Source organism: Apteryx rowi, unplaced genomic scaffold (genome assembly GCF_003343035.1).
Source record: "Apteryx rowi isolate R43461 unplaced genomic scaffold, aptRow1 scaffold_11, whole genome shotgun sequence".
Lineage (NCBI taxonomy): Eukaryota > Metazoa > Chordata > Aves > Apterygiformes > Apterygidae > Apteryx > Apteryx rowi.
The window spans coordinates 3,349,205-3,376,381 of record NW_020447308.1 but is presented as its reverse complement, the minus strand read 5'-3'; positions in this window follow the sequence as shown (position 1 = coordinate 3,376,381).

Below are 27,177 nucleotides of genomic sequence, written 5' to 3'. Positions count from 1 at the left end.
TGGTTGTTAAGAAACACTCATATTTCCCTCCACCCAACACTTTTCCCTGGGCAGCTCTTGTTTCACCTCAGTTACAGTTTAGCTGTGTTTGCTATACATTTGGTATCATCTCTTTAAAGATGTACATTTGAATGGGCAAGAAAGTGAGGGATTAGCAATGGGCAGAGGTCAAGTCCATCAAGACTTTAAGCATGTCATTGGTTGTAAAAAAGATTACATTACTGGCAGCTCTTTGCCAGATCAGTACTTCGATGCCAAATGTTAATCCTTGTTGGGGACATGATGGCTTGTAAATGTTATAGGAGATCATAGCTTTTCCTGTAGAAAATAGGCATTTATGGTTAAAACACAGGGATTATTTTCTCATGCTTACGTTTGCATTTCATGCTGACTCACTCTTGCTTGCTATGAGCTTTGCTTCAGTACTTACGTTTAATCGCTTCAGATCTTTATTTGTATAACTAAAGGAAGTATGGTTGAGTTCTTAAAGCATTGGGTAGCAGAAGAGCTAGAGTTCACCTTCAAACTTCACCAGAGAACTTGTTCGGTGACATTGGGCGAATCCTTTTTGCTTGCTGAACCATAGTTTTCCCATCTGTAAAATGGAGAAATATGTAAAAAGAGTCCCATATAGCCTATGTGCAACTGTCAAAAGAACAGTGTTACTGGATTTATAAAGCATATCTACCTGTTTTAGTGCAGCTACCTATAACTTTGTCTGGTGTGTTTAATATCTGGGATAAGCAACATTCTTTTCTACATTTGGATAGGTTTGGGTTAGCTAAACTTTTCAGATGAGATCAGATTATACCAGAATGGCCAACACACAAGTCAATGCAATATATTAAAATAACAGAAGACTCGGTTGACCTAAAGTTTATTCTGTGTGAACTCAGTTCATAACCAGCAACTGTTTTTAAATGAGCGTGGGACACTACACGTGATTAAGTACTGTCAGGAATTTAGTATTGCTCCAGTAGCCCTCTAGCAGCTTACTGTGCTTCCACAGCTATATGTCAACAGGCAGCTTGCTAGAAGTCCTTCAGCTGTTTATGGGACCCCGTGTGAAAGGGAAGCAAGCAAATATTGGAGCAAACTGTACTCCCACCTGCTTTTGGGATCTTGAGATCCTTAGTGTCTCTGTGCCTCAGTTTCTTATCTGTATTTTGAGGGATAATAATAAAACTCTGTTAAGCACAGAAACAGTAAAGCTGCACTTTAAAGGGCTGGGTGAGGTTAAAAAGACTAGTGCCTGACGCACTTTGGTTCTCAAGGAAAGGGGACCATATAAGCTCCTAGATAGATTTGATAACAAAGTTCATAAAAATAAGAGAACCAAACTGAATCTGGGGAAACCTGGTCTTCCAGGTTTCATGCCACATACACTTAGTAGCTATAAAATTATGATACTCTAGTATAAGGGGATTCAATATATTTTTTTCTGGGAGTGAGAAATAGTATACTCCATACTAAGTTTTAAACTGTATTAGTTTGGTTTTGTTATGCAGATGGATTTTTTTCCTTCTCTTCTACTCTTAGAAATGTTTTGAATTAAAATAGCTTACTCAAGGTCACCAAAGGCATATGGTCCTGCTCAAAACTTTAAACAAAACATTAGTTTTTACAACCTTTTGTAATTTGGTATTGTATACAACATGGTTATAGACGGAGTTTCTATAATCTTTGCAGTGGGTGACAGAAATATGAGATCCAAATTTATAAGCCATTTAGTGAAGCATTTAATCAATTTCATGCATAGGAAATAACTCTGATTGCTTTGCTGTATCAATCTTGCTTTCTTCAGACCTGCAGTCACCCCAACCTCAAAACACTTAAGTGGGGGGAACCATATGCAAAAGTCTAATGTTGTACACAAAGTGTCAGGAACTTCAGAGGGCTGTTTAAACTTAGTTGCCAGCATCAGCAATTCCTCTTAAGGCTTTTAATATTTTTCAGAAGGAAGGCAGAAATTCTAATATTTATAGAAAGTTGCAAGGCCTCTTTTTACAGTTATTCATTAAACACCCTTTGTCTAGAAAGAGCCTTTGACACTGTAGAGTTATGCAGATTAAGCTTGTCTCTAATACTAAAATGTTTGCATATGTCACCTTTAATCACTTACAAACGCTTAAAAAACCCTCCCTGCACCACATCATTCCCCATTTCTATGAATGGCGTATCGTATGACAAATTTGGAGAGACTGAGATGCTACTGCTTACTATGGCCATAAAACAAACAAATAAAAAAACCCCAAACACATTCAGGTCTAGACTGCCTTCAAGCTCAGGAGTTCAGAGCCACGCTTACCCATGGCCAAAAGTTGGAGGAAGGTCTGGTGGATTTGTCTTACAAGAGATCAGACTGAATTACTAGAATAGTTCCTCTTCTGACCTTAAAATCATGGCTCCGGATGGACTGCCTGAACCTTGGATTCAGGCAAACACGAGGGAGTGATATTCCTCACCTACTCACTCCTCGCACAAGGCAACTAGTGAACTGGAAGATCCTTGGCTCTGTTCTTTATTTAGTGGCATCTGAACTCATAAGGAGTTGGGATAGGACTAGTCTATTGGTATACGCTAGCACAAGTTATTACTCTTTCTGCAGGAAAGAAAGGAAAATACCACCCAGGCCAACTACATTTATTTCCTTATCCTGTATCTGAAGTCCCTGCCTCGGGTAAGAGGTAGGTCTTAAAAGACCAGCCCAGAGAACACTTTTCTTGCTCGTGTATCACAACAGCGCGCACAGTCCCCGAGCAGAGTACTCCACAGCGACTTCCTTCCTTGAGTGAAAGATTCCTTAAGGAGCAAAAAGGCAGTCTCTCTGATAATAAGCAGCTGCTCAACTATATTAAATGTAGACAAGGCTACAATAGTGTCAGAGTTGTCCCCTGCCCTCTAAAATTAGAGCTGAAAGAGTGGTGGGCGCAGTGCTAAATACATACCTCATTTAAAAACAACGTGCTCGCGGGCTTTCCTAATGCGTGGAAAAGGGATGGCCACGAATCCCTGAGGACATGCTGGCACAGCCAGCGCCCCCGCCAGCCCCAAACACGCCGCCACGGGCTGCGCCCCGTCCCGAACACCCGTCCGGACGAGCAGGAAAGGCTCGCGGCAGCCTAGCGGTGCGATTCTTGTTTGCCTGGCCCACAGAGCAGCCGCCTGCCCCGGCCTCCCGTTGCGGAACAGGAGAAGGGAGAAGAAAAGGGAAAAAGAAAGAGTTGGTAGCCGCTCTGGCGTGCCCAGAGGGGCAGAGGAGGGTGCCGCGGCCTCCCGCCTCGGGCTGGGGGCAGCGCTGCCCCCGGAGCAGGCGCCTCTCGGCCAGGCCGCACTGCGCAGCGCTGCCGGGCGCCGCAGCCCCGGGGCGCGCGGAGGACGCGCCAGCCTCCCGCTCCTGAGGTGATGCCGCCTTCGAGCGCTCGGGCTTGCCTTTGCCAGCCRTTCCTCCTCTTTTTTTGGCCGCTTTGACGACGTGGGCGCCTGTAGCGGTTGCTGGGCCTTGGAGAGAAGCGGCCTGAGGGAAGGAAAGCGGCCGTTCAGGGCAGTCTCAGGTAGGGACGCAAAACCCTCCCTGCTGGGGTGGTTCCTCGCGCGGGGCGAGGGGGGGCCTGGGCCCCTGGTTCGGTGGGAAAAGAGGGGCTGGGAGAGCCTGTGCGGGACTGGGGGGCCTGGCGGGGGGAGATGCTCCTACTTCACTTCAAAATATGGCTAACAACGGCTCTTTAGGCGCTTTTTGTTCTTTCTTCGTGCGCCGTGGGGCTGGCGAGGGCCCGGCCTGCGTGTGGCCTGCGCTGTGGGGCCTGGGCGGCACCTGCGTCGCCGAAAGTGGGTCTGGACTCGAGCCGCTACAAATACAAAAGCTTTTTAGTGAAGCAAATAGGGCTTATTACACTGTTTTTGTACCTTAAATAAATCAAGAAAGGTGTAAATGTGCTAGTTGTGAACTGATTTATCCCTTGGGCTACTTCCATAAGATGTTGCTTTCACCCCCTCCCCCGCAACCTCTCTGCTTTGGATGGCATCAGTTTATTGGAAGGGTTTTCTGAAAACAGGAATATTAAAAAGGCATGTTTTCTCTTACTCATCTGGAATATTCTAGGAGGGATTAGCTTATTTAATTCTTCACCCCATAAATTTAGGTTTCCCTTTCTAGTTGTGCCTTGCAGAGATGTTAAGGCAATAAAAGTATAAGTAAAAGAAGCTGCAGGTTTTTTCTAGATAGAGATACACCTCTCGCAGGTGATCTGCTGTTTCTTTAAAATAGTAATGAGCAAAACCTTTGCTTTTCTGATGGGGAGAGATAGATCCTACCTGAAAGAAAGTTTTTCACAGTATGAATTTAGGCTTTTGGGAGGAGATAAACACACATGCACTTAAGCTTCAATTCTTAAGGCTCATTTGGTGAGGGAGCTTTCCGGTGAGTGAAATGGAGGTGGGGTTTTCTCCTGGGCTGTGTTCCCTGTGGAGGGGTGAAGGGGATGGGATGCCAGGCACCACCACCCGGCTGTCTCTATTTAGCCCTTCCCGAGCTTTCAAGGTTGCTTGCTCTGTGTTTCTGACCTGGGCCAGGTTCACAAGCTGCAACAGTCCCTGCTGTTTTCTGTCAGCTTCTAACATAGGCCTCATTTAGCCTTCAGCTTCTTGTCCCTTTAGGCTTTCTAATTTCTTTTATAACAGTCTTAGGGGGCTTCCAGTTTGTGTTCATCCTACAGTTCTTAACAGTTTTTTTGTTTCTGAGGTTTGTTTCACTGCTTTAAGGCTGTCCAATTCAAAGAAATCTTTTTTGCTCCATCATCTTGGAGGCCTGACTATATACCTGCTCACCACTTTCCCTGGCAGCTTCCACTTCTGCTGTGCTGCAGCTCCCTACCTGCACTTGGGGAACCTCTCCTTGCGTCCTGTTTTTGGGGAAAGTGCAGTCTCTTTCCCTCTCAGATGGATGCCACCCAGCTCAGCGTACAGCAGCCAGAACAAGTCAACCTTACTCTGTTCATAAAAATAGAAATGAGAAAAGTTTGTCACAAAAGTCTAATCCAGCTTTTGAGGTGGCTGAAGCCTGTAGGCACATATAGTACTGATGGAGCGTACTAGAAGTTCGTAAGGTGTTAAAAGTTCTGTGTTGGATATGGCCAGGAGACTCACAGTTGGCTGRTGCTCTCAAGCCACTCTCCCCCCACCCCCCCCAAAACTCCCCTATTAGAAGGGCCATTCTCTACCTTTCATCCTTTATAACCCCTAGGGAGTGGAGATCTAGGTTTTGTCCCTTCTGTGCTCATGAATGTGTGAAAAGTTAAGTCTTACTTTAACGCTCAGTCAATAGGCTGTTTCTGGTGAAGCTGTTATTTTTGATAACTCTATTCTGAAAAGGATTTCTTCTCCACTCCTATGAACTGCAGTACTCTTTTGGCTATTCTGTGGACCTCTCTTGACTTGGTCTATAGTTGTTCAGTTTTTACCAATGCAAGTAAACTAGAATTAAAGAAATGCTATTGTCTGCTCACTCTCTGAAAATTTTTTTTGAACCAAAATAGATGCAACAATTTGAAAACGTCAGTCAAGTATTTTTTTTGTTTGACTGTTTACAAAACACAATGTTTTATGGAGGTAATTTATACATGGAAAAGAGGGTTATTCCCAATATTATCTTTATCTTCTAGACATAAATAACAAACAACTCCTGTAATCAAAATTTACTGCAATTGTAATGGATTTTGGCATCACTTATGTATCGCAGGGAACGTTAACATAATGTTGACTTTTAGGACTGTGGCCAGTTTTTTTTGTTGTTGTTTTTTCTCTTTTAGGTTGGATTCATTATAAAAAATACAGTGTATTTGTGGCTTTTATGGCATTCAAGAGATTAATTCTCATAAATAACCCTCTTTATACCTCCTTCTAATCAGAAAGTTGAAATTATCTGTGACAATGTGAACACTAAAAAGTTGTATACTATGAAAATATTTCAATAATTAATGCATGCACTATCTAGAGCAATTGACAGTGAGGTCATAAACATAATGGGCCATCTGTGTTTGATTTGTATCTGAAAATGCTTAAAGGGAAAGGCAGGTAATTCAGGCTTCTCTTGCAAATGTAGACAGGCAAGATTTTTCACCTTCTCAGAAGGTTGTTGAACCATTTCATTGCTTTAAAGAAAAAAAAATCCTTCCAGGCTACAGCGTTTTAACACGCTTGCATTTTGCTCCTGTGCTTCTCAGACAAGCAGAGCGCACCAGTGGGACTTTTAGTTTTCTTTTAGAGTACACAGAGGGTTGTCATTCTCCCTTATTTACTTTATATTGTTTGCTCTATAAAAAATGCCACTTCAGGCTCCTGAGCAATCCCACTAGTTCACTTTGCATTCTGGGACCTGGGCTTAAATAGTTTTTCCCTGGACTTTTCCAAGTTCAAATCTGCGCTGGCCTGTTGAAAGACAGTGAAACTTTTATTCAGGGATCTGGCTCGTTGTACCTTTATGACCTTTCTCTGGATCTGTCCCAGCTTGCCTCCTGAACCTTCTCTCCCTTGTGAAAGTCGAGGTTCAGGTTACGTGCGTATCTTGGATTTAATTTAGTGCTAGAGTTCTGTGCTGTGATGTGGAGAGACAGATTGTCCTGCTATCGTTAGGAATAACTCTTTATCTCTGAACCTATATGCATTGGCATAAAGCCAATATCAAGCTGGAATGACTCAATAAATAAACAACCAAATACCCCTCTTGTTTTCGCTGGCTTATTTGATGACAGTCAGACTTCTGCTTTTGGCACCAACTGAGGGTCTACTAAAGGAAATGCCATTATCTTTCTCATGCCAGGCAGAGATTAATAAATTCTTCAAAACTGAATCCAGAGAGGACTTCTAAATGATTTCATGTGACCTCCTGTATATCAGGACTATTAAGTACTACAAATTACCTACGATAAGCCCAGAGATTGCAACCTATTTAAAACTCCATGAGATTTTTTTCCCTACACTCTGCCCTTCCTTGTTGCCCAAATATTAACTGTAGGTAGAGAATAGGTCATATCAAGGTAGCATCAGGGGCTGGGGAAATTGGCCGGCTGAAATATATTCAGGTAATCCCATGTTGTAGGAATTCCTGTGCTGTCCTGATATTCTGATTTGGTGTTAATTTCTTTCTTGGATCTGAATCTAGTGGTCAGTGCGATCTTGTGCATGAGGGAAACCACCCCCATCAACCGCCACCCGTAAGATTGCCCCATTTTCCCCTTAAAAATTTGACCACCTATTCAGTATCTCATCTGTAGCACTGGAAAGTCTTTGATATAGCCAAGGAAAAACTACCTGACTAAAGCAAAGTTGAATTATATCACAAAGGTGTGAGAATTATTCTTGATACTGCCAGTACCTCTCTAATGCTCTGAAGCATTTCTTAATGTGGAACCGCAAGGATAAAAAGGCAAAGATCAGAATACGTGGAGTAGTAGGAAGAAGGGCTCTGGTCTATGGATGGCTGGAAAGGTATTTCACAGCCATCTGGCTACACATCCCCCTTCCTTCTCCATGTCTTCTCCAATATGAGTGTGTATAAATCGTTAGGTGTTCCAAACCAGGCAATGAAGAAGATAAATTCTATTTTGTCCTAATCAGATTGGGTAAACATCATTTACCTGTGTTTATGTTCAGCTGTACCATTGCTTATACAGASTGAAGAATTTCTCTCAAGAGCTAGAGCAGAGCATTTCTTTTTAGAGAGAGCAAATTTTGACTTAAACACTTCAAGCCCACTGGTTATCTATCTCAAAGTGTAACTGGTTACAGTGCTGGGAAATTGCATCTTACTTCATAGCCGAGTTTCTGTAAATTCAGTTTCCAGCTTTGCATCTTGTCATGTTGTTGACAGCAAGTGAAAAGCCACATACTATCCACTATTCTCCCAGCATACAGGTAACACTGCTCAGTAATCAAGTCCTTCATCTTTCTTTTTGTTAAACTGCAGAAATTGAGTTCATTATGCTTTGCACAATAATGCTTTTTTCTAGTACCTAGATTATTTTTGTCTCCTATGGTCTTCAGTATTTCTGCCTCCATTTTGAAACTAGAGTTGGACACTGTTTTCTGGTGGTGATCTTACCACAGCTTTTTCAGAGACAAGATCATTTCCTTGTTTCTACTTGGATCTTTATTTTTTCATTCTAGTTCTGGACTCTGGAGGGTTTTAGCCTTTTTATGCTATAGCACAAAACAGAGCTGTGTGCTGAGGTAGAGATTAAACTCTAAATCCTTACGTTTGAACTGTTTTGAGACAGTTTCCTATTCTATAAAAGTGGCCTTCTTTCCTGACTCTCTCTGTATTTAGCTATATTAAAACACATTACAGTAAATAGAGAATAACACAGACTGCTGCTTTGAATCAGAACCTTGTCGTCTCCCAACGTTTGCTACCATAATAATTCTTTGTGTCATCTACAAATTTTATTAGCACAATTTTATATATCATGAAAGTTTCATAATAAAGTTCATTATAATGTAAACTGCCAAGCTGGGTCAAACCAAAGCAACACCTAGCCCAAGTGTGCTGTGTGACAGATGCGTAGGGAAAGATGATTAGAAGCAGGGTGCAGTGATTCTTCCCTTGCTGTACTCTCCTGGTTTGATAATCAGCAGTTTAAAGACATCCAAAGCTGTTGTTTAATAGCTCTCAATGACTTTTCAAAAAATTTTAAGCTCATTTATACTTTTGTTCTTTGCAGCATCTGTGGAAGTGAGTTCCATCATTTAATTTGTGCTGTGAAGAAAAATAGTTTCTTCTAAAAGGTGCACCATATTGGTATTATAAAAAATAGTGAATAATCATTCTCTACTTACATTCTCTACTCTATTTCTGATTTTTTAAGGCATATATCATGTCCCCTCTTTCTCTTTTTAGGTATTTTTTGCTTAGAAAAAAGAGCCAAAGTAGTATAATCTTCTCTATCTATTTTGAATTAGAATGACCAGAACTACATGTTGTAATCAAGCACACCATGGATTTACACATGGCATGAGGGTATTTTCTGGGTTTTCATTCTCTACAATATCCTGTTTTGTACTCTGTTTTCCCTTTTGTGGAGCATTGGATTGATCTGTTGAAGAGAATTATTCTCAATCACAGATCTTTCTAGCATAAATGGGCCTAGAGTCTGTTTGTGCATTACCCTCCACCTAGTGACGCTGAATTTGTTCTGTTCTAACACTCTGGCAGTCAGTATGGTGAGATCTTTTAGCTTTGACAGTCCTGAATAATTCTATCATTTGTTCATACATGAACAGCATAGTTCATAGCACAGGTTCTTCAGGGAACCCTGCTGGAAAACTCTTTCCAATAGGAAGGCTTGAGTATTTATTCTTTTAACCATCTCATCCTATAACAGCTCAATTTAAGAGCCGTTGCTGTGAAACCTTCTCAAAACCTTTCTGAAAACCCTATGTACGCTCTCTGGACCAGATCATCCCTGTTTATGCATTTGTTGATTCCTTCAAGGAACTCGAATAGAACTTTATTAAAGGGGATCTGTGTAGACCAGTGAAAGGTGCTGTATATTGCTTGGCATTAAAAATTGGCATGTTTTACTTGGTTAAATTTAAGATCACTTATTTCAAAAGGAAAGCATGGCTTTCTACTTAGCACCATGGTCTGGCATTCAGGATATACAGGTTGTACTCCTTGTCTGCCAAAATATCTGTCTTACTGAGCAAGTTGTTTTATCCTTCTGTGGATCAGTTGCTCAGGGGTATAATTGTTGTTCATTTCTTCTTTTTTCTCTATTTAGCATATAAGTGTTCCAGAATAAGGACAGAGTATTTATATGCACAGCTCTTTAAACCATTTTGTTTGGTAACTGGATAATGTCGTAATCCAAGTTGACAATGCATTCGTTGAGGTCAAATACTTTGATAAGGGTATTAGGCTACTGATTTTAATCCAGCTCTGTTTCATTCTTTCAAATAATTTTTTTTTCTAATTTTGGTGATAATTATTGCTCGATGAATATCTTTTTTGGCCACTAAATCAACCAGTGAGCTTTAAGCAGTATTCAAATTCTGTGGTATTTTGAGTAAAATTATTTTACTGTTATTTTACTGTTTTAAAGAAGCTATTTGGACTCCAGCATTAATAATGTCAGCAAAAAGCCAAAGGCATTTTTTTACTGAGATTTTACTAAGGTGTGATAATTAAGAAATGTGATGAGAACAAAAAACACAGTGCATCTGTGCTGAAGATGTTGTGCCTTAAGAGTCTGAGTAATAACTGTTGGGTCAGTAGCCATAAAAAAAGTCCTATAAATGCAGAATATAAGATCTGAACTGGGGCTTTGCCTCACAACAATTATGTCAGCAGCTAATGGTAATATCTTGTGGGTTACCCATCCTTCCTGCTTCACCATTTAAAGTGACACTATCCCTGTTTTCACTCTACATCTATCATAAAGACACATTGATTTCCTTTCTGAGGAAAACACATATTTCTTCCCTCCTGCTAAGAAGATAAATCTGACAGATTTTAATCAAATGTAGTTGTTCACAACTACAGAAATGTTTCCAGTGTCATAGATGAAAACCTTTCTTTTCTTTTTTTTTGAAAAGGAGAAGGTTTCTGGAAGCCAAGTTTATTTGGAGAGTACACCTGTGCTAAAAATCTAACTATATGCACCAGCAGTTAACATTTCAGAATGCCCTATGGGCAGGTTTAACTTTACTGCCCTCCAACATAATGCCTTTCTTGTAGTGGTAACCATGAATACTGCTATAGTTAAGGGTCTGTCAGTGGTTCTGTCATAAACTCCCCTGTTTCTAGGGTTTTTATAACTCAGCCATAAAAATTCTCTCCAAGCTAAAGCTTAGCTTACCAAGGCAGACCTGATTCTGATCTTGGAAAGGCAGATGATACATATCCCTCTGTCTCATCTGAAATTAGCTATGGTCCATGAGGAAGGACTCTTGCAAACCAAGAGTGCCATACGTGTCCAGCTGTATATGATAGATGAAAGAGGAATAGTGTCTTAGAAGGGCTTTCATTCTCTTAAAATGGCAAATGAATTGGCCTTAATACTTTAAAGTAAGAGGAGTCAAGCCACACAGTTCTTTCCAAATTGTGTTTTTAGGTTAGTGTTTTCTTTCTTGAAAAGTAACTTTGAGTTCATTATTTCTTAGCCTGTGCCACAGGCCACATTCTGATATCATTTAGAAATATGGAATATCATTCACAGCTTAAGTAGTGCTCTGGTTTTAAATCAGTGGGGCTGAACATGGAACTGGGTATCCTGAAGACAAAGATCAATCAAATCTGAGTAGAGCCAATGTTCAGAGAAACAGAGAGAACATAGCTACTGTGACCCTGAACGAAAGGAAGCTTAGAAATGTAGAATTACTATGCTTTCTGCTTCTATGATTGTAGACTTAACCCAGCTTGTACGTGAGGCTAGCCACAATAAGCTCCAGGAAGTAGGCGTAACATTGGTATATAGTAATCATTTTCCATAGAGGCAGCTATTACAGACTTGGAAATAGGTTAGAGAGCATGAATGTTCTTCAGTCATGCTACAACGTGATAGATGGATGCAAGTCATGTAATGGATTTGTAGAAGGTATTGCATGATGCTGTGTCAATGGCCACTAGAAATAAAAATGCAGCAAATCTTGGATACTAGAAATGGTCCTTTGGGAGCAAAAGGAAATGTTCAACTCTGCCAGGAGTTTCATTCTCTGGTGGTGGGTATCTACTGAAGTTTGAGGTTCTCCAGTCCTCTCTATTCTGTTCTTGAGTGCCCCAAAGGTGAACATTCACTAAACATCTTGAATTTGAGCCTGCATGTACATCTGGTCAGCACTAAAGGGAAAATAAAATACCTTGAATGTGACTGTTTAGATCAAAGAGCAACAGTCCAATTCTGAATCCCTAGCAAAGTCGAAGCGTTTGACTAATACTGCCTAATTATTTGGCTAATAAAGCTCATCTCTGATCATTTTGAACCTGTGCTCTGTTATTCTAAGTCAATTAGAGATCTTTAATAGCTTGAATTTGGTGCAACAAGTATTTTTGCTCCTCAGTCTGATTTTAGCTAGTCTCCAGTTGGGTAAAAAGCCAATAGTCTAAATGGTTGTATTTGACATGGGCAACAGTTGCATTAGACAGCCTCCTAGAAAGGCTAGCATCTCCCGGCATATTTATTCCAAATGCCGGTTTATGTCTCCAGTATTTGACATCTTTASTATATTAAAGTTTTGTTCTCTAGGAGCAGTAAAATAATGGCTCAAATTGTCACTTCTCCTAAGGTTGTTCCATTTCTGGGCACCGTACAAGGCGTGAGGTGTCAATCCCACTCATGTGCATAGAAGTGAAGAGCAGGCAAACTTGCTTTACCCCATCTTTTGGCTGTCATTTGAGTAAAGCTAGTCTGGCATGAATGGGGGAATGATGTGGGCCATGCAGAGAGCTGGCAGAGCTTGCTCCCTTCAGGGAGCAAGGAAGAATCAGAATCCAAAATGTGGTTTGGTCACAATTCATTCCCTGTTCTGCTCTTCTGGCAGCCGATCTGTTCAGTGCCTGTGATTGCTTCATGCTCTAACCCAGGGGAGCAAATGAGAGGGAGGAAATTACTGATCCAGCTCTTCCAATGAGCAGTTTATAGCAGTCTAAGAAGAACTATGGAAAATGAAAACAAATGAAATAGGAAGGGGAAAAGTGCCTTTTATTTGCTATTTCTACACCGATAATGGAACATTAATTTAAACCAGGACCCTTTTTGGAAATGAGTCAGAAGTAAGCACTGGCCAAAGTGATTCTTACTTTTAAACAGTGTTTCTGCTTCTGTGTTGCTCTGAGTTTTTATGACTGCTGCACCTAAGCCAGATCATTAAGGCCTTACATTTCTTTAGATCTAAGCCAGCAAGATGATCTTCTGGTGACCAAGCTTTTTTCTAATACTCCTACCTTCATGAATCTTCTTTCTTCAAGATCTCAAGGAAGTTTCTCCTTTTAAGGGGTCTAGTCTCCCAGTGATCTTGTGGTGGATTTGCAACTTTAACTCCCATCAAATGCTAATAGGAATTCTGTGGTCAAATCCTCTCCCCCATCTCTCTTCATGCCTCACTGGGAGAAAAGAGCCATTAGTGTGTTTGAAAGTAAATTTCAAGGTTTCCTTTTTGTGCGCTCCAATGGCAGAGGTTTATTCCTTTCGTCCTTTTTATTTTATTGTGAGGCACCTTGAGTTATTTGCATGATAAGACACCCTGTAAATGGATTATATTGTAATGCATTGTGTAGGTTTAATGCTGACAACAACTTGGTTTGGAAGTAAGATAGCAACTCAGATTTTTAGTTTCTGATGTGCCATGCAGAGAAATTCCTTTTGAGAAGCATGAGGCAAAGCAGGAGGGATGAGGAGGAGGCAGCGTGAGTTAAGTTGTATGAATAATGCTAAGGAAGGCTGGCATTAAAGAGAAGATGAATACATCAACTTCTCAGGCTCCAAACTGGAGAGAATCAATGGCACAAACTTGTGTCCCTCCCCTCTCCGCCATAACGATTAATGTGTTTATTTTCCCTCCTTTTTCCAAGGAGAGCAAATAAATGACAATGCTTTCTGGTAACAGTCGTTTATGATGAGTGCAGCTTTGCAGTGACTATGCCCAGAATATTACGTCATTATATACCATCTATTTATAAACTGAAGTCAGGTCCCTAGAGAAGCACTATATTTTAGAAGAAATGGTGAAATGAACACAAATCTGCTGGGGGTAGGGAGGGGAATGGTAGATTGCTCTTAACTCTAACTGGACCATGTAATGAGTGCTGGTGCAGGAAGTTTGGTAGTCTGAGCGTAAAGTGTAGAAAACATACGCTCCCCTGGAACAGTACATTTAAATCCTGGCAGAAGCAGCTTGGCTTTTCCTTCCAAGATAAATACACAGTTTGCATTGAGTAGGTATTTCAGATAATACCATAAAAACAAAAACTAAGTGTGGACACTAAAGGGTTTGTAGTCGTCTCTGAAGTCCTGCACATGACTGCATTTAGTGCTACATACTCAAGGTACTCTGTGGAAGTGGCATAAATATTCCTCTTGCTCCCTGCCTCTTTGGCAATAATCAAGTTGGCCAGTCCTTTGTTGCATGCAATCCAACGCTTGAATAAACTGAACGTAATTAAACTAAAGAGGAATACTCTGTTCCCTTTAGATCTTGTTGGCTTGTTTCTGCATGATGTACAGTACCCTTGGGCTGGTCTAACAAAGTTCTTGAGCACCTCTAACTTTCAGCATGCATGTGGTGTCATTTCAAGTTCACAGAACTATTCACATGGTTAACTCCCATTTTGATATGTAAAGGTAAATACTTTACTAAACTGTTCTTTAGCTGCAGTGGTTGAATGGTGGAAATTGAACAGTTGTGCAAAATTTATACCTACCTTAAATTCAAATGAAGTGCTACTTGGAATCACTTTAGGTTTCAGTTTTTTAACTCAAAGTAGTCATGAATACCATGTTTAAAAGCACTTTGATCATTGCTCTCTTGGAAAAAAAGAAAAAAGGGAGGGGGAGGGGAGTATCTGTTGGAAAACAGGGGAAGAAGCCTTTGAAATCATAAAGTGTAACTAAACTTAGTCAACATACTGTGTCCTGTCAGGAAAAGACTGATCCTATTAAAGCTCCACTGCATGTAGCCAAAATACTTTAAAGACAATTCTATGGATTTCTGTGTTTACTGATGTCAGCATGGCACAAGATTGGCCGCTATGCTTATTTATAGAAAAAGAACTGCCTAGAAGAGCCAGCAAAGCGCTCCTGATCTATGCCACTGTGTTGATGACAATGCAGTTTCTGGGATGTATTGTAATTTAATGCAGCTTTCTGAATTTGTAAAGCAAAATCTCCTGTTGTCTGAATGGTCACAAATCCATTCCTTTTAATTTAAATATATAGAGATTCTTGCCTTCCCAGCTCTAAATTTGTATTACCTCCTCAGTTTTGAGGAAATAATTGGGCCCTAACTGTCTCTTATAGATGAGTGGTAGATAATTTGGGATTAATTCTAGAGAATGGAGAGAAAGATCACAAGGATACATCTCTCTTGGGTGAGTGGTCTTTATGTCATAGCATTCCTACATTGATAAAGACTCTTTAGAATCCTGTAGCTGACAGCAGACCCAAAGCAAGAAACTTTTAGTATTAATTTAAATTAAAACAACTGATGGCTTTAAAAAGAGGAAGAGGTTCTCTTTTGTAAAGTAGAAATACTCCAACTCATTCTGTGAAGACGTCACTAACAATGCATTTAAACTCTTCTGATAAAAGAGTGTTTGTATTCTAACAAGAAGTTTTGCAATCTGGAACAAGATGTTACTGATTGGCGAGATTTGGGTCTCGGCTCTTCTTGAATGACTCCAGATTTAATTCCATTCATGTCAGTGTTGTTGTTTCAGATTTACRTAAGGGTAATAGATCATACTTAGAGAAACTGGCATTGCTGAAATATTATTTGATTAAAAAAGTAGACTCTTCTGTTGTTCCTAGAAACAGTATTTTTATGTCCTTTTGCAATAAAAAAAGTCTGAAGCAGATGAAAGTCAAGCTCTGTTAGTGGTATTCTATTCCATGAGAATATCTGGCATGCGCGGTTTGCTTTCCTTTTGTTGATTCACCTGTTTACATGATTTCTGTGTTATGTGGAGTTGAGTATTGTATCTATGAGATAGCCCAGGGTGCAGCAAATACATTGTAAAATAAATCAGCATGCATTTGAAATCAGAATGAAATTTGGGTTGATGTACAGAGATACACAGAATGATGTAACACTACTGTTATCCCAAAGAAAAACAGCATGATCAAAATTGATAATAAATCTTCCGTTAAGTGACAGATAAAACTTTTAATAAAAACAACCCACTCTAAGCTCATGCTTCATGTGTGACTAATTCTGACTGGCAAAAATATTAATTTTAACAAACATCAATTAGCAAATTGTCTGTGGACCAGAAGATATTTATTACATGCATGTGTATGCGCTTGTGWATGTATGTGCATGTAGGAGAGTGTGCACATGTGACATCTAGAGAAAAAGCAGGAGGGCTTTCACACACCCTGCAACATTTAAATACAAAGTTGTCCTACATCTAAACAATGTGTCTAAACACATGCTTGCATGAATTTCTCAGTAAGATTAGGTGCACTTAGCATACATAAACATTAAGAAGTCAGTGGCTAACATGAGCTATTTGTACAGTAAACGAAGCACAAAGATTAGCATTGCTTTACCTTATTCTTTCTGTGGCACAGTGTCTACTGCCATGGACCTTCGTGAAATGCATAAACGTGCAGTGCCTCCTAAGAAATTGAGGCAAACTGTTCAGGAAAGTCCTGTGCTCTGAATGACCCTCTTTTTGCGAGGCTTGGTGTGTAGGAACGTCCTATTCATGACGCTGCATTTAGCACATTTCAGTAGTTCAATATGAGGGCACTGATTTCGTGTTTCTCTATTTTTGTGTGCCTAAGCTGAGGCAAACCAGGTGGAAACCTGGCTCCACTGCAGTCAGGCGGGCATTAAACTCCTGCCAGTCCCAAGAAGAGATTAAGACACAGCTCTGATCTCTTCCCCTCCAACCAAGGCGTTTGGGACTGTTTCCACAGACCACAGGCCAGGAGGCCTTCCCCGTGGCGTGTAGTCCTAAGGGATATATGTGTTGCTTGTCCGACAGCCAGATCAGATTGAAGTCAGTGGCATAACTCCCTGTCCAGTTTCTGGGGAGTAAGGTTACACCACTGACATTACAGGAGAAGTGCTAAATGGCAGAGTCAGCTGGACATAATGGCTACTTTGGAGTATTTTAGCCCTGTGGCTTGAGCGTTTGGGTTATATTTTAGCAACCAAGATGACCATTCTTTACACATATTAAGAATGCAGAGCCTTGTGAATAGCGGAAAATTTAACATTTCATGGATATCACAACTCGTGCTCTTTTTTTCAGTAATACTAGTATGCATTGTAATTCTTTTTTGCTCTCTGTTATCCTTCTACCCTGCTACAAAATGTACTTTCATCTTTTGGAAATGACCCTCTAAGGTAGTGACTAAAATTAATTTAGGATTTTTTATTGTAAAAAGTGTGAGTGTTATTCCAGAGGAATAGCATTGGGCCTTCTGCATTTATTGTGACGTTTAGAGCAGAAAGGCAGTTTTTAAATAAAATGATTGTTTTTCTGACTGCCCGGTCTGCAAAATCTGCTCAAGACCTGCAGATCAGTCTCTGTTCTTCTTGAGGTGTTTGCTTTTGCTAGAAACGTGAATTCTGCCATCACATTTTCCTATTCAGTGATGGTTGCACTGGATCTTCCATGCTAAAACAAGCTTGAAGTAATTAATACTTAATTTCGTTTGTAAGATGCAGAAAGAAACATGATTCTAAAGCATGCGGAAAAAATCTTTTGAGAAAGAAACTGCTATTTTTGTAGCAGTTTTTTCCAGTATAGTGCAGAATTTTGAATTTTGAATGAATTCTTAAGTAAACTTCCATGAGAGTGACATAGACACTTCTGTGTGGGGCCTAATATGAAAGTTGTTACCCACTCTCATCTCTCTGAAGGTTTCAAACAAAGTTTAAATTGGACATGAGGTATAGTGCCTCCAGCTGGCCAAAATAATTTCAGTTCCTAACCTCTTTATTTAAAAAAAAAAAAAAAAAAAAAAAAAGCAAGAGCAGATGCTTGTATCTTCCTATTGTCTTAGCATCAAATTTCGTGACTGTAGTGTCTGGCTGATTTTTGCCCATATTACTGTACCTTTAAAAAAATTCACTACATATCAAGGTTTTCTTCCATTCCAGCTACTGATTTTATTGCCTAATGCTGGCAATACTCACTTATCTTTATATCATCTTGATCTATGCTTTTTATTTGAGTTGCAAAAGACCACAGCCACAATTCAGCCTAAGAAGATAAACTAAAGTAATTCAAGCCAAGTGAATGGCTTTATTCTCTTGTATTCATACTTTCATAACTTACTACTTGTCTGATCCATTTTCAGCTATAATGTACATATAATCAACCTTTTCAGACTTCTCACAAGAAAAGCTTTTGTTCACTGTGCAGTAATCAGTATTAAAGGCCTTTAAAATAGTGAAAGTCAATGACACTGGTGTATTGTCCAGATACATTGTTGTTGATATAGTGGACTGATATTGCTATGAAAGACCAATTTCATCTCAAAGTTCTTTCATCTGTGGTGATCACAAAATTTTTCACATATTGTTCTTCACAATCATATAAGTTGGTACCCACCTCCGATATTTCATTCTAAGCTGTTTTTTCCCCAGGATGACTACAAAATGATTTGAAGGCTTTGAAAAGCATTGTGTGGCCTCAGTCCATGAATTAAATCTCTACAGACAAACCATTATATACAAGCTATATAGCACTGAACGCTGTATAACATTTGAATCAGTGAAGACAAAATCTTACGACAAGGAGATACTAGATTACAAATACAGTCAAGTCACTACTAGATTTTAAACCTAAAGAGAGGCAACTCTTTAAAAAAGAGTGAAATTATGAAGTCATTTTTTTCTATGGGAGCATTGTATTGCATGCACAATTATAAACCTGAGACTGTTTCCAGAGATTTCAGATCCTTTAACATTAAAATTGTGATTAGATGCTTCAGTGTCTGGAATATTTGGGGAGATAATCATGTACTCTTCTCCCAGTTTTTAAATATTTATTTTTGACCCATTTCTATATGAGGTATCAGATCTCTGAAAAATGGAGTGTCTTCACAGACAAAATCCTTTAAATTTTACAGTCACCAGTTAATACACAACCCATGATGGTCTCCAGTGCTTTATATTCTCTTGACTCAATTGGAATGTGCAGTCAAAATCTGGCCATACTCTGAGGTAGAGAACGTTCTCACTTCACCCAAAACTGTCCCATGGAGGAAGAAAACACTAACTGGTCTCTTTGGCCCTGATTGCTTTCTGTTTGCCCTCAGGGTGTCTAGCTGCTGAGACCAGCTTTTATTAGTTTCAGTACTCTGAGGCAGCTTTGAAGATGGTTAATTTTGGGGCACCTTTTTGACTGAGATGTACTAAGTGGAAGGGCTTACAGAAGGTGACATTTAACGTAAGTTGTATCTGACACAGAACAGAGGCAAGATTCATACCCTGACATCGACTTAAAACATTTAGATGAAAACATTACTACTTAACTAGCAATGGTTGGTACCTTGAGAAGAGAATAAAGCAAGAGCTGATCAGATTTGCCTATTTCTGTTTTAGTTAAAAAAGAAATAATCTTTTAAAAAGATTTTTCTTTTATTCTACAAGAAAATAAGTGATTGTTTTTTTTCCATCTTTTTTCCCCTTCCCTTTGCACTCCCCATCTTTCTCCTTCCCATTTTTCCTATTTTCAGACTATTTCAAATCTAACTCTGGAAAAGTTACAGAAGGGAACAAAGGAAAACTGAAACTCTTTAAAGTGGTTGGGCTAGTTTCATTTCCTCCTGCTGTTATAACTTTTCCAAACCAAACTGAAATTTTGGATATTGTTCACTTTTCAACTCAAGTAACAAAAAGGACATGAGAGAAAGTGGACATGGAACAAAAACAGTTTCAGCACTTGCAAAAAATGATGTAAACAGTAGAAAAATTAAAAAAATAATTTTTTACTTGCCAAGTGGAAACCACTTGAGTTTTGAAATTTTTAATGAAAAAGTTCTTCCATTTTTCAGCTGCTTTGAGAAATCCTAAGCTGTTTTCATCACTAATGTTACTGCATTTCTGCTTGTCTTGGATCTTGCTTTTACAAGATGCTATCGCTTTTATGCTGTGTCTCTTCTGAATTAACTGAGCTTTTCAGCTGCATATTAAGTCTACATGAGTAAAACGTTCATTGGACTCATCAGTCATCAGCCCCATATATCACTAATGCCAACTATGATACTAAGATGACTCATGTCCTAATTATTTGGAATAACAAGTGTGCTCTTGTGATAGGACAATATGATTTTGCTTGCTACAAAATGGATCAATAGAAAGTGGCCACATAATGCAGGCATGCCAAATGATCATGAAAATGCATCTCGGTACAAAATTGTTCACCCTGATTTTCACAGGATGATTTTTTTTCCCCACTGGGCCCATTTTCCCCATTATCTCCCCCAGCCCTCTGTAGATAACAAGTATTTGAAAGTTTAAACCTGACAAAATACGGACTTTTAAATTGCTTCTGTGCAGTTGAATTATTTTGCCTGTTACGTGCCATGAAAAATAACTAGGCAAATGATCCACCAAAGGGGCTGTGGGTATCATTTTCTCATTCTAATTATAACTTCAATTTTTGATCATTCAACATCTGTAATTCAACAGAACTTAGATAATACTACTTTGCCCCTTGCATCTTCTATACCTGTGTTAACAAACATGAGGAAAAGAAATCTCATGCAGTCTCGGCGAGATGGACAATATAATAGCTTGTATCGTATAGGAGAAATGTGAAGCCTGGAGAGACTACTGCAAATGGATATTCTTTTCAGCCTCCTGGAATATGATGGGCTGTAAATCGTAGTGGCTCAAGTGGTGGCATATCCTGTTCAGAATGCAGCATACAAAGATGAGTGGAAAGAAATGCCTTGGACTGTAACTGCCTCTACTATCCTAGTTTAATCTACACCTCAGTGATTGAACACCCCAATAATTAGCCAAGAAATAGGTGGTGCTAATCTCTGCTCTCCTCCAAATAGTCAAAGCCTGATACCGAAGCTAGCTACTTGAAAGTATCTCTGCACTGTTCTTTAGTTCACTACAGACTTTATCTGTATTTGCAAGATCTAACATGGAAGGCCTGCTCTTATTTGGACTCTTTAAATGTTGTCAAAGTCATCATTATCTTACAGCAATGTCTATCAGATTCACATGACCAAGAAAACTGCTGGGTAGTTGTTGCCCCCACTTCTGTATCTTGCAGCTACATGTTCATAGGTGGGAATTATTTGGTTGCTTTTTTATAATCTTATTGTTCCCCAAAATTTTACTAGTACTTCAAGAAGCAATGAGAAAAGTTTTGTTTCTGAGCTAGAATATTTGGGAGTTTCTTTTATCGCTTGAGCTGTGAAGCTGCCCAGACCATCCATATTGTAGGTGGATAACAATGAAATGCTTGCAAAGTTATGTCCCAAATCTCCAATAGCTGAAAATGAATGGTTTCTAAGACAAAGTTGCCTTTTTTTAGTTCAAACAGAAGACTGAAGACAGTAAAATGTAGAGGCGCATGTGGACTGCACAAAATGTAAACAGCTAGCTGATCTTTGGCCTGATCCAAACTAGCTCTGTTGATATCATTGAAAATATGCCAGCTGACTTCTGTGGGATTTGCAGCAGGTTCTAAGTTGGCAACTAACCTTTCCAGCAAACAAGTCTTGTCTACTTTTACATTTTAGGCTTATAGTTAATCAAGTTACTGAGACAGAAATGTCTTTGGCATGAACATGTTTCTCTCTGTTTCTGTTCCCTGCAACTAATAATGCTTCTGCAGATATTGCTTCTAAAGAACTCAAAGGCCAATATTTAGACAAGCAATATCAAAATGCTTGAGCATTAAGCTGTGATAAGTATTTCCTCCTGTTTGTTGTAAGAAAGAAGGTTTTACACAAACCATGTAGTCTTAACTTTCACCAAGTTTAATAGAGGTTTAGTAAAAGGATTTTGTGCCCTTTTGACCCCCAATAACCAGAGTGCATCCTGTGTGACCATTCATTACATATGAAATGGCTGTAATTTATACCAAATGGGGTAGGTGAATTCAAACAGAAAGATACCATCGATGATAAAAAGATAACACTTCTCTGTAACAGATGCTTCATTTTATGATGGAAATGGGGAAGCTGAATGCTGCAGGTGCCGGTCTGACACTAGGCCTGTGGAGAATCATTAGAGCCTCCTCAGAGATCTAGGTTTACTCTGTGTTTAATCAGCCACAGTCAGAAGAAATGGCTTCATTTCAGCTTGATGAGAGCCAGATTACAAAAGGAAGATAGATGGCCAATAAGGTTCATCACTATAAGCATATTGTCTTAATTTGAAGAAACAAGCTGGCATTCTGTGCTGAGGAAAAGTGAAGTGCAATATGGCTAGTATCAAAACCTAGTTATTTCAAGTCTCTGTGCTCCTCACAATGAAAATATCCTGACTGTTCTTCCTTGGACTAAAATATTAAAAAAAATATTGCACATGCTGCAAATGACCACATTTACTCATGAGCTTCCACTGCTTTGGGTTCCAAAATGCTGAAACCTATCAAAGTATTTTGCTCACCTTACCAATTCTCCAACCACTTATTCACACATATGCATAAAAAATACATAAATATATTTGTGGGTACATACAGTTAAAAAGACTTGAACTGACTATTGATTAAAAAAGGTCTCTGGGCATAATATGAACACGAACCTTCTAAAAGGGTTGCAGTGTAGCCATCTATCATGACCTCCCATGACAGCCACTGGGACAACGAGACTGTCAGCCAGCATAGGAGGCATGCGGTGATGGGGGATGGGACTTTCGAAAGAACTGGGACCCAGACCAGAGAACTTGTTCACACAGAAGATAAACATAAGTGGAAATGTCTCTGCTTTCAGGACGAAATGCATGATTCATATCTATTGCTTAGCTTTTCCTTAGTGCTGTTTTTTTCTCTTATGCATAGACTGACTTTTCTTATAAGCTATTTCTTCAGTGATCTATGGAAGAAAGACTTCTCTTTCAAACCAGGGGAGCTCTCAGGATGAGAGCAGTGGAGCCTAATAAGATGATGGGAACAATATAATTATTACTATTTATTTTACTGTAAAATRCAGAGGGTTTTATCTGGTCAGAACCTTTTAGTATCAGACAATCTACAAATATCTACAACAGTGATTTTTAACCTTTTTTGAACTGTGTATCTGTATGATTTTTTTTTCTTCTATGGTAAACTTAAACCTCCTAACACTAGATTTAAGTTTCTTAATTACCTTTCACAGACCTCTTAAAGGAAGTCCTTTGCCCCAGGGCTACCCAGATCACTCATGTAGAACGTGATGTGCAAAACTGCTGAGCATCATAACTGTAGTCAGGGAAAACTGGGCACTAAATCTGAAGTAAATTGGGAGTGGTAGCAAATGAACTCTTGCCACAAAAGAAATAATGAGATAAGAGCTTGATGCATAAAGCTTTGGATATCAGTGTTTTTTTTCCCCTGTAACTTAATGGATTTTGGATCAGATCTTAAAGGCTAAGAAAGTGAAATACACTGAATAAAAAGGCAGAGTGGAAGCATTAGAAGGATGCTTTCACAAATGTTATTGTGTGTAGAATTTCATAATTTTAATGAGCTGATCACAAATAAGAAGTGCAATCTCCTGCCTGTCTAGCTGTGATCAGATGGAGATTTCCTATAGGCTGCAGAATAAGAGTGTCAAGTATTTTGAGGGATGAAACAATGGTTAATTTATGGAGTTTGAGAAGCTTTGAGACCGATACTGCTTGAGGGAGAAGTGGATAGTCAGGTTTGATTGATTCAGTGCAAAAGAGACAATGAGAGGGTAGAATGGTTATGATGGGTCAAACTTGTGAATGTCGTGGGACAAAACCAAGAGTTTTGTGCATTGATGCAGTGGAGAAAGAGGAGGAACTGAGAAAAAATATAAAACAAAGGCATGACAGTCAGAAGAGTTGGGCCCTAAGGTGTTCTTAAACAGTACTTTTTAACAAAGTCACAGAGGATATTGTGCTTTGTTTGAGACGTGGGACAGCCAGGCAGAGTTACCACGGCAGAGGAAATGGACAAAGGATGGCTGAAGTAGTTCCCAAAAGACAGTGACTGACTAAAAATTCCCAGGTAAATAGTATACACTATCCAGAGTAATAATTTTCCTTTTTTTCTTGTCCTAACACCAGAAGGACTGCTGCTTTTTTTGTCTTCCTTAAACTCACTTATTAAAAAAACCCCAACTTATTTATTCTTTTTCACCTTCCTTTGTTCTAACTTCACCCAACAATACATGCATGTAAAGATGAAAGTGAAGGAACTCCTACTGATTTTACAGGCCTGAAGGGAATTAGGAATTTGACTCAAATTATAATCTCTACTCCCACACTTTTCCTAAAACACTGAAGAAACATACTCATTCATCCCTCACTCGTTTTCCTGGTGTCTGAAATAAGAGCAGAATACTTACAGGCAAGAAGCCACTTTTAAGCAGCTCAGAATACAGCACATCTGTGTTTCTGCAGTACCTGCTACACTGCTAGTTAAAGACAGCTTGAACTGCCACCTTTATTTTATGGCTGTACTGACACAATCCTGTAGTGAACCATGTGACCCCTGAAGTGTTTAGAAAGGCGCATTTGTGTAAGGGAGACTTTTTTTCTCTGGAGTGAATCAGAGGCTCCTAGATAATCTCACATGAACACATTATTGACTCGTACCTTTCCTTAGGCAAGGAAGGCTGCGTTTTTCAGAAAATGATACGCCGAAGCATTCACAAAGTGGAGACTTAGGAAGCTTAACAATTGGTAGAAATATTATCATCAGCTATCACAGTAACATTATCCAGCCATTCCCACCCACAGATACACATGCATGCACATTGGATTTAGGCTTAAAAAGCTCTGCAAATAACGCATTGTAGGTGTGTGGTCCTCAAAGTGTTTAAATGTTTGAGGATGAAGTGAGCAGGAACATCTTGCATGCACCATGTGAAAGAAGGCTGGGAGAAGCAGGGGGTGGATTTCCCTGGACAGATGATAATTCTCTATCTTTCTATGTGCTGCCAAACTGTCTCAATTAGTGGGGGTTTAGAAACTTTCTTTTTCTCTGAAGAGCAGATCTACTGTTTTTTGGAATGCACCAAATGCACCGCAATTAAACAACAGAAAAAATATTCCCAAGGCTCTTCATTTCCCTCCTTTCCTCCATCACAATATTACTTAATTTAAATGTTACCACAGTTAATAATGAAAGCATCCTTCAGTGAGTCAAAATGCAGTGCCCAAGCAGAAAAGCGTGAGTGGCTTTCTATGTTCTTACCTTAGCTAATTTTAATCCTGAAAAAATCGAGAGCAATTTTAGGGATGCTGTAATTAACAGTAATTAAAGTGGTCTCTTTTTGGCCCAGGATTGCCCAAGAACTCAACACTTGAACCGTGTGTCTCATTTGCCTCTGCCATCGCACAGTGCCTACAGCATAAGGTTAGAAGAAGTGCCATAAAGTCAATTATTCCAGGTGTATGCCACCCACAGATAGCCTATAAAAAAGAACTGATTTGTAACATCTTTCCTTGTAAAAATTGGGGGAAAGTGGACAGAATATAGGTCAAAGATACCTAGGATTTTGTGAATATAACCGCCTGAGTTTTGAGGGGGAGGAGGGAAGGGAGTTGTTTTTTGTGAGGATGGCTGAGAGGTTTTGGGGGAAGGGAGGTGAAAGGAGTGAAGGCAGTCTCGACCTTTTTTCCCTCCTCCCTTTTCCCACAAACCTGAAATGCCACTGAGATGAAGAACAGAAGTGCTAGACCTCAGGTTTTTTTATGAAACTTTTTTCTCTTTTCTAAAAATAATTTGTATATAAATCAAAGGGGAAAAAGAAAGGTAATGCACAAGGATACAGAGCAGCTTATTAATTAGTTTGAGATATACTCAGTGCTCATGTATATATGGAAGGGCCAAAACCATAAAATACCAAGGTAGTATTTTTGCTGCTGCTGAGCTTGTGGAGCTTTTCTGCAGTGTGCAGACCCTCTTCATCTGGGTAGTTCACTGGTAGGGTCATCAAAAAACAAATGAAGGTTAATCAGAAAGATTTGAGGTTTTTTTTGGCACTGAGACTGTATTCACTGGCAGGATGAGAGGTGGTGGCTCTAAAATGGGCATTGGCCTTTGTGCTGGATTCAGGCAAGAAGTGGGAGTATTCTCCCAAGCATGTCTGCTATGCATGAATGACTTTCAGTAGATTTTCCCTTCCCTTTCACTGCCCTCAGCAAACCCATATGCTGAAGCCTTCTTATGTTCTATAGCATATTGGCTTTCTGAGGCTTGCTGGTACAAAGCAAACGCCCTTCCCAAGAGGGCCTCTGTTCTCCCCATTTCTAGCAAGGATATCATGGTCCTCACCCAGGAAAGCAAAGGTAGAGTACTACAAACCATAGTATTCACCTGCTAAAGGTCAAATTCTGCCTGACTCTAGACTGGCATACCTTAATCACCCCGGTCTAATGGCCTTTTCTTGTAGCCAGTGGAGCATAACATCATGTGATGTCTATCACTGACTTCCCTGGTACCCATTTACAGCTGAGTCACCACACTAATGCAAAGTTTGTGCTCCTGTTTTTTGGGTCTGCTTTAACCACTTCATTGTGCCTCTAATACCAATGTGTGGAGCTAGAGAAACCTGTGACACCCTAAGCTGCAAGAACGTGGTAACTGAACCGACTCTAGCTACCTCAAGGAGGACCTGTAACTGTTCAAAACCAGTGACCCAGTAGCATTTTGGTTCTGGAAAAGGCTATTTATCTCCTCAGGCAATGGTCGTAATCGCTGTTCCTCTCTTTCTCCTTTTACTGTGGAAGACACCTTACCCTTTCAAAAAGAGTAGGAAAATATCCTGGAGTATACTTAAGATACTAAATTAGAGGAACTAGCAAGCACTGCATATACATTATGAAACAAAAAGTCTTGCCTCCCTTGTGTTGCAAGTACCAAGAACAGGTTAAATTCATCCCTTCAAGCCAGTCAATGATGTTATGCCGAGGATAGTCCAATCTCTATTTGTCTGTAACACCGTTCCCCAAAGTAGCTAGTACTGTTGATTAGCTACAATTGTAGGGAGTTTGTAGTTGGGTTTCGTTCTGAGGAGAYAGCATAACCTGTGTAACAGTGAGGTAGAAAAACCGATACCAAAAAGAGGGAAATTCACTATCAATTTTGAATGAATTCTGGAGCTAGTTGTTCTCTTAGATAAGATAAAATTGAGTATGCCTTTTAGAAAGCAATGAGTGGGCATGCCTGAATTCATCACTCGAATGCCATGTACCTGTTTTCCTGCTGTATGTCCCCTCATTTCTTTGGTAGGGAGAGGGAAGAAAAAAGGCTAGTTATTTATGACTCCTATTAATACAGTAGGCTGGATGTGTTGACAATATGTCAAT